Below are 8,786 nucleotides of genomic sequence, written 5' to 3'. Positions count from 1 at the left end.
AGCGCAGACCCACAGGCAGTTCATATAATCGCCGGAGTCTTTAATCATGCTGACCTGAAGGTAGTACTACCGAAGTTCTATCAGCATGTTAAATGTGCAACTAGAGGAGAAAAAACACTGGATAAGGTATACACCAACATCAAGCTTACTTACAAGGCTAGACCGCTAGCTCATCTAGGCATGTCTGACCATGTGTCAATCCTCCTGATCCCAGCCTACACTCCCATGAGGAAAAGTGCTCCCATCACCACTAAGACTGTCAGAACCTGGCCAGAAGGGTCCGCTCCACTGCAGATCTGCCTGAATGAGGGTGATTGGCTGCCCTTTGCTGCCCTTGAGGCCCTGTTTAAAAGTAGGGCTTTGGGGAGGGCCAGGAAGATCATGGCTGACCCCGCACACCCAGGACACGGTCTCTTCGCCCCGCTCCCCTCAGGCAGGAGGGTGCGGTCCCTAAAAACTGCGAAGGCCCGACATACACACAGCTTTTTCCCCACAGCCATCCGGCTCCTAAATGCCGCTGGGCCCCCCCCCCCCCCCCCCCTGACCTGACCCCTATCTATCTACCCTCCCTCCACCTCCACCCAGAGAGCTTTGGACTGTCTGGATATGAACACTTGAACACTGATCTCTGCACTTTATATTTATATTAATTATGACTCTTGCACTTTGATGTTGGTTTGCACTGTCTTGTCCTGTCTTGCACCTGTCCTGCTGTAAACCGTGCTCCATTGTTCCAAACCAAATTCCTAACAAGTTTACATGTCATGGCAATAAAGTCTTCTGATCTGATCTGATTAATGACACCTCATGGCAGGAATATGAGCATGAGGACCTGGAACAGTTCACGTCGTCGGTTCTGAACCACATAGTGAACTGCACCAACTCAGTCACCGTGGACAAACGGGTCCGGGTCTACCCCAACACGAAGCCATGGATGACTGGGAAGGTCCAAAAACTGATCAATGAGAGGGACAACGCCTTCGCAGGGAAGGGCACACTGCTGTACAGCACCACCAGGGCTAACCTAAAGCGCGGCATCCGGGAGGCCAAGGCAGACCACAGAGAGAAGATTGAGGAATGCTTCCTGAGCAACGACTCCAGGCGGGTGTGGCAGGGGGTTCAGCACATGACAAACTTCAGAGCCAACAGGCTCACAGCCGCAGAGGACGACCCCCTGCTGGCGGAAAAGCTGAACTCCTTCTACGCCCGGTTCGATGAGGGGCGAACGGAGGTAACCACAACACAAACACCACTCTCTCCAGCTCTCAGCAGCCTCACCCTCACAGAGCATGAAGTGAGACGCGTGCTGAAGGCGGTGGACCCCAGGAAAGCCTCAGGGCCGGATGGCGTCCTGGGACGGGTGCTGAGGGACTGCGCCGACCAGCTGGCCGGGGTTTTCACCAACATCTTCAACCAGTCCCTGTCCCAGGCCACCATCCCACCCTGCCTGAAAACCTCAACTATCATCCCAGTCCCAAAGAAAAGCACGGTGAGCTGCCTAAACGACTACCGCCCGGTGGCACTCACACCAATCATCATGAAGTGCTTCGAGAAACTAGTCCGGGCCCACATAGTCACACGCCTCCCGCCCAACCTGGATCCATACCAGTTCGCCTACAGAGCCCACAGGTCCACAGAGGACGCCATCGCGACGACTCTCCACTCCACTCTATCCCACCTGGAGAGGGGAAACAGCTACGCGAGACTGCTCTTTGTGGACTTCAGCTCTGCCTTCAACACCATCCTTCCAGACAGGCTAGTGACCAAACTACTAGACCTGGGACTATCACACTCTATATGTGCATGGATCAAGGACTTCCTGTCCGACCGCCCCCAGAGGGTGCGGGTGGGCTCCCACACCTCCACAGCCCTCAGACTCAGCACTGGGTCCCCCCAGGGCTGCGTGCTAAGCCCCATCCTCTACAACCTCTACACCTACGACTTCACCCCCGTCCACCCCAGCAACTCCATCGTAAAGTTTGCAGACGACACCACCGTGGTGGGCTGCATCTCGGGGGGGGACGAGGCGGCGTACAGGGATGAGGTAGAGCAGCTGAGCAAGCTGTGCAAGGTTAACAACCTGCTGCTGAACCAGTCAAAGACCCAGGAAATCATCGTGGACTTCAGGAGGAAAAAATCTGAGGTCCAGCCCCTGCTCATCGACGGAGGGAGCGTGGAGAGAGTCTCAACCCTCCGATTCCTGGGGGTGCACATACAGGATGACCTGTCCTGGAAGAACAACACAGCAGCCATCATCAAGAAGGCACAACAGCGGCTCTTCTTCCTGAGAGTCCTCAGGAAAGACCACATCAGACAGGAGATGCTGGTGGCCTTCTACCGCTGCGCAGTGGAGAGCATCCTCACCTACTGCATCTGCAACTGGTTCTCCAGCTGCACAGCCGCAGAGAGGAATGCGCTACAGAGAGTCGTGAGAACGGCCCAGAAGATCACCGGCGCCCCCCTCCCCTCTCTGGAAGAGCTGTACAACACACGCTGCCTCAGGAAGGCCTCCAAGATCTCCAGAGACCCATCCCACCCTGGGTACGAACACTTTGCTCGGCTGCCCTCGAACAGGCGGTACAGGACCATGTTCGCAAGGACAAACAGACTGAAGCTCAGCTTCTACCCCAGGGCCATCCAGGCCCTGAACACAGCAAAGAGCTAGGTTCTGGGCCCTGGACAGTCTGGACGGATTGATGGCAGCTGCTGGATTGAAAATCAGGTGTAGTGCTGAGGCACAAATGTGTCATTTCAAGCCTGCAAACTGCGACACTTTAAATGAATGTGCAATAACACTATGTGCAATATGACAACCCTAGGGTACATAAGGTTGCAGAGAATAGGAAATGTTAGAATAGGTATAGCATAGCATAGAGTACAGCACAGTGTTTTATTTGTACAGTATAGTATAGTGGATAGTGTACATAGCTTTTATTTATGTAAACCAGCTCCTTTCCCTTCTTGTTTTTTTTCCGTTGTTTTTCTTTCCTAGCACCAGGGGAGCCCCCCCTCCCAAATTTCGTTGTTTGGTACCTGTACTATATCAATGACAATAAAGACCATTCATTCATTCATAAAGGCTCAGGAGGAACTGAAGGTAGAGTCAGTGGTCACCTGTGTTAAGCTTGGTGTATGACCTACTGTGATGCATGTTAGGCTAGATGCCTTAGGTTAGATGCCATCTGATTTTATTTTAGCTACTGTATTTTTGTGTTTATTTTAATCATGACTGTATCTATATGATGTGTTTATTTTACCCCATAACCTGATTTCTTCCATTACGAAATGTAGCCCTGTTACTTCTGGCAGGGGGACCACCAACGGAAATTAGCCTATGGCTATAATTGGGTACATTTACACTGATGAAATGTGCGCATTCCATTTAAGTGTTCATTAATGTACTGTGTCCCCCTTGAACAAATAAATAAAAATCAAATCAAATCAAATCAAATCAAAACTGTGTTCATGTTAAAACTGTTTTAGCGGACCCATTATTGTGGGCTTCCTATCTATTGGTGTTGTCTGTTGTAATCTAGGTTGTGCTTATGTCTTAAGGGGGTATATTGCTTGATTGAATTGCATTGGTATACATTGTTGTTATTCTTATCTTTTACAAAAGTAAAATAAATACAATAGCTTGAAATCAATATATGATGACTCTTTCACAAGTTTGTAAGATACTACATGCAGAAAAAAAAGTGCACAGTGGATCTTAATGTGAGAATGTATCTCTTCAAAAACAAAGAAGATTATTGTTTCCAAAGTCAACATCATTATTTAAGGCTTAGGGAAATGTTGTGTATAATTAACAAAACACTTTGACATAATAACATACATTGGGGGAAATAAGTATTCAACACTCATCAAATAAAATGAATTCAACATATTTCCATTGTAGCTACATGAAATTTAGACCAGTCATTGGTATTAAGTCAATAAAACTACACAGCTTAAGAGATTGTAACATTCCATTCCTTAAAAAAAAAAAAAAAAACACTGCAAAGAAGATTCTTAATTGGTCCAAGAGGAAGAAAACAAAGGTGTTGGACTGGCTATAGTCTATCGTCAGACTTCAATCCAATAGACCTTCGGGGGCAGAGCTTTCAGTGTGGCAGCTCCCACCCTCTGGAACTCTCTCCCCACAGCGGTCTGCAATGGCCCCCCTACCCTGGACACCTTTAAATCTGCCCTCAAAACCCACCTGTTCTCTAAGGCCTTTGGCCTCTAGTCTAGTTTTGTCACTCTCGTTGTCTTTGTTTCTTTGCTTTGTTTTTCTGTTCTGTCTGTCTGACTGTCTGTCTATGAAATCTGTAAAGCGTCCTTGGGTCTGAAAAAGGCGCTATATAAATCCAAGATATTATTATTATTATTATTAATATTATTATTAATAGAACATTTGTGAAGGATTTTTCACATTAGTGGCGGTGTGGTCAGTTTATGCGCGCGAAGAAAACGCGCACTGGCGCTCAAAACAAAGACGTAATTTCACCAAAAACTAGAGGGTGGCAACATTTTTTTTTTTTTAAATAGCGGTTAAGTTATTAAAGCCGAGCAGGTGATTTTATATAGGTGATCAAATACCAAGATATCCGACAGCTGCGGAACGCGCATGACACACACACACACACAGAAAGATCATCAGCTCATTGAATAAGAAGTACACAAGAGTAGAGTAGGCTACACATGGAACCGGGAACACGCATACAGCACTGAACAACATCCGTAGAATATAAACTTGACTGACAGTCACATACATACATACATACATACATACACACACACACACACACACACACACACACACACACACACACACAATGAAAGATCATCAGCTCATCAATACGAAGTAGGCCTACATGAGAGTACACGCACAAAACCGGCTAACGTTACTGTTTACACAAGTAAAATCACAGTGTGACAGTCAGATGGAGCATTCGGTAAACAACCAACAGCAAGGTAATGCATCAGCTGAGTTAAAACTCTTACCTTTGATGACAGAACATGAGCCCTGTTTACCCGTACCTCCGCCGTTCTGTTCGTGATGATTTTAGAGGCAATAGATTATTTTTGCCCCGCGCATATTGCTATGAATAGTTCGAAGCTGGCGTTAGGTGCGAGGCTGCTCGGTTATCCCATTAGCGGGAACATTATTTGTTTCACAAAATAGGCTGATTTAGTTGACCATGAACATCAGACTATATTACGAATGTTCATCTAAAATACTCTATACTGAGCACTGGTATAAGAACATGAACCAGAGAACAGCAGTAAATGCAATAACCCACAGTCGTCGCTGATGATGTTGCATTTTCGATTAGGATACGGGATTAAAGGGACGGGCGACGGGCTAAGAGAGAGAGTGAGGAGAGGGATTTCCTGAAATCCAAATGTCCCGCGAAATTCGGACCAATCACAAAACTGTTTTGCAAGCGCGTCGCCTCGCGCCGTGCGCCTGTTGAGAGCGATTCAGTCTCGATTGCAGTGCGAACACAAACGACGAGGTTAATTGCAACATTGTAACATTTTGTAACTTACTACACACTAAATCGTAACGAAATGTAGGTCAGGGGGCCGTTCCACTAAAGTGGATTAGTATATCGGCGATTGAAATAAATCAGGCGATCAGGCAACTCGGGATTGGAATTCAAGCCTCAGGTGATTCCTCGAACGAGGATCAGGCTTGTGTCACGAGTGTTCACAGAACACCGGCTTACAAATCCTCTATATGGGCGTGTGCACGCAGACATAAAGAGCCCCGAAGAGTCGATCTGTCGAAATGAAGATACTCCACTCTGCAGGGGTCCTACATTTGCGCAGCATTCCGAATTATTGATCTTTATGAAGACGGAAAAATAAGATGTAAAATAGTGCATTACTGCCGCAATTAACAAGGCGATGGAAATGGTTTGGCAAGAAATTGCTGACCGATTAAATGCGTAGGTCATACTAGCCCCAGTTATTGTTATATGTTCATATTTTAATAAATGAATATTACTACTGTGGAGATATCAGCAGCAGGCTACTAACCGTCATATCGCCACAATGGCCTAGTGGTATCGACCGCTGCCATAGTTTTTATTCGTCATTTTTAGACGGTGGTTCAAATCCCTCTTCGGACACACTTTTTACTGCATTTCGTTGTCTGAATCTAATCAAAAATCTCATCTAAAAAAGTATGTAGGCTATAAAATTATGGTGCAGTCTAATTTACAAGAACTGACATGATTACAATGGTGTTTGAAGCCTTTGCATGAAGGTTTCGGTTAAATGTAAAAAAAAACAAAAAAAAACACTAAAATCAAGTCTCGAACTCGCAACCTTCGGAACTCTAGCTGGTTGCCTTAACCACTGCGCCAGCCAGACCGCTGTAAGCAATGCAAGTTGATAGACATACCTATTTATTTTATTTTATTTTTTACACTTTTTAATGTATTTATCTATCGATCTATTTATCACACTTTCAAAATATCAGGTTATCTATCACACAATCAAACTATCTATCTATCGATCGATCACACTTTATCAAATGATCTATCTATCACACAGTCAAACTATCTATCTATCTATCTCGTGTGAAGTGGGAACTAATATTTCCTAAAAGACACTTGAGGAACTGTCGTTCGGGATGTAGTTTCCGCCTGTGAGCCTTTTTTGACGCACGCATTACCTTAGCCAGCCTGTAAGTCTGCTCGGGACCAGGCTAATTATATCTGACTCAGAAGGATAGGTTGCTTAGCAACCAAGCAGCGAATTATTTGAGCCACATTGATGGAACCGACCGCAAGCTTATTTAAACCTGGATCAGAGTTAATCGCTTGGATCAGAGTTAATCTGGCATAGTGGAACAGCCCCCTGGAGGCGGCCTAAATCTAGCTTCAATCTGCATTTTTTTTCTGTTCTCCGGTCATAATAACTAAATTAATTGTGGCGGAGAAAATTCATTCGTGGCGGCCCGCCAGATTCTCCTAATGCTTCTGAGTCATCATGATTGTCATGTCACTGAAGGTTTAACAGCCTGCTGGGGCCTAATCAATAACTTTGTTCCTTAGATTACTCTTCTCTATCAAGAAGGAATTTGGCACAGTCAACACCTAGGTGAAAAGTAAGTGGGGAAGCGAAAGCTTGAAACAGCAGCAAGTGCGAGTGGGTAAGTCTAGTCTGGTTCTGGACTAAATATTGACTCTTCGAATCGACACCTCACTTAAGTAAATATCTGAGCAGTCCATGTCACAGCCTACATAGGAGCAGGGCAACATGCATATGTGTATGGGCTCGCAAACACACACACACACAAAGAAAACAAACAAACAAACACACACATACACACACACACACATACACACACACACACACACACACACACACACACACATACACACACACACACACACACACACATACATACACACACACACACACACACACACACACACATACACACACACACACATACACACACACACACACACACACATACACACACACACACACACACACACACACACGCACACACACACACACACACACACACACACACACACACACACACACACACACACACACACACACACACAGGGGTCAGCTTCGGGGTTCAGCAGGACAGGAAAGCGTTGGTTTATACAAAAGACGTCCTCCACACCTTGCTTGTCCTGAAGGTCAGAGACAATAACAAGGTTAACCAGGCATACAGACAGTTTATCCTTCAGGTTTGCAGCACCACATCCACTTCGTCCAGTGGTGTAGTCTAGGTGATACGCAGGACTACGCCGTATACCCACTAGGAAAGGCCAAGGATTTCCGTATACCCACTTACAAATGTGTGAGGATACGTAACAGCGTTTTGTGACAGAACTTTCACACTTCCATTCATAAAATTCACCCCGTCTGTGTTATGAAGCACTTGACTTTTGGACCATTGGGACTGACTATAGCGTCATATACCATCAACGGGGGGAGATGCGACATGAAATATGTCAAAATGCAGCACTATCATGCACAGATCAGCCTTATAGCATAATGTTAGTATATATAACGTAATGTTAGATATATAACGTTAGACAGGGAGCGCAGATTTATTTTTATGGCGTTCCGAAATGAACGATATGAGGCTGGGAGGGAAAAATCACAGTATACCCACTAGAAACAACTAGACTACACCACTGACTTTGTCCTGAAAAGGGAGGTTACATCCAAACAGTCCACTACTGCCTGCATCTGTTTACCTTCTTGCCAACACATACTCCAAGTCAGTCGCCTACAGCGAGTAAAGCAGTATTGCTAACCATCCAGCTGTTCAAATCAAACACCCTCAAGAGTGCATTTCCCAGAGACCAGACGTAAGCTTGTGTTTCCACTGTACAGTTGTTGAACAGACCCTCTTGCAGGTTGCAGCCTGTTCCTTATGGGTAGAGGCTTGAGAGAGTCTGCATTGTGGCAAGAAATAGAGTTTTATTAGGTGTGGCAGTGGCACAATACAATTTCCAAGTCTTCAGATTGTTTACGATGTAAAAAAAAAACATACGACATATTTCTAACCATTGTCTTAGGAAGTCATATTCACTTCTAGCATAGACAGTGACACATACAGTAGATGTGGCATCCTAGTGCAAATGAAACAGTAGGTCTGACTAACTTTTCCCTTGTGCTTTTTCCCTTTGAGTTGTTTACATAATCTGATCCATTAGGTGTTTATTAATGCCTGTGTGGTGTTATTTTTAAAATGTTGACATTTTTTAGTTAGTAATTCATCAAATACAAAGGTTCCATCTCACAAAACATAATGGAAT

This window comes from Nansenia antarctica (assembly GCF_963989245.1).
Source record: "Nansenia antarctica genome assembly, chromosome: 1".
In the NCBI taxonomy this organism is placed as follows: Eukaryota; Metazoa; Chordata; class Actinopteri; order Argentiniformes; family Microstomatidae; genus Nansenia; species Nansenia antarctica.
This window is presented reverse-complemented; position numbering follows the sequence as displayed.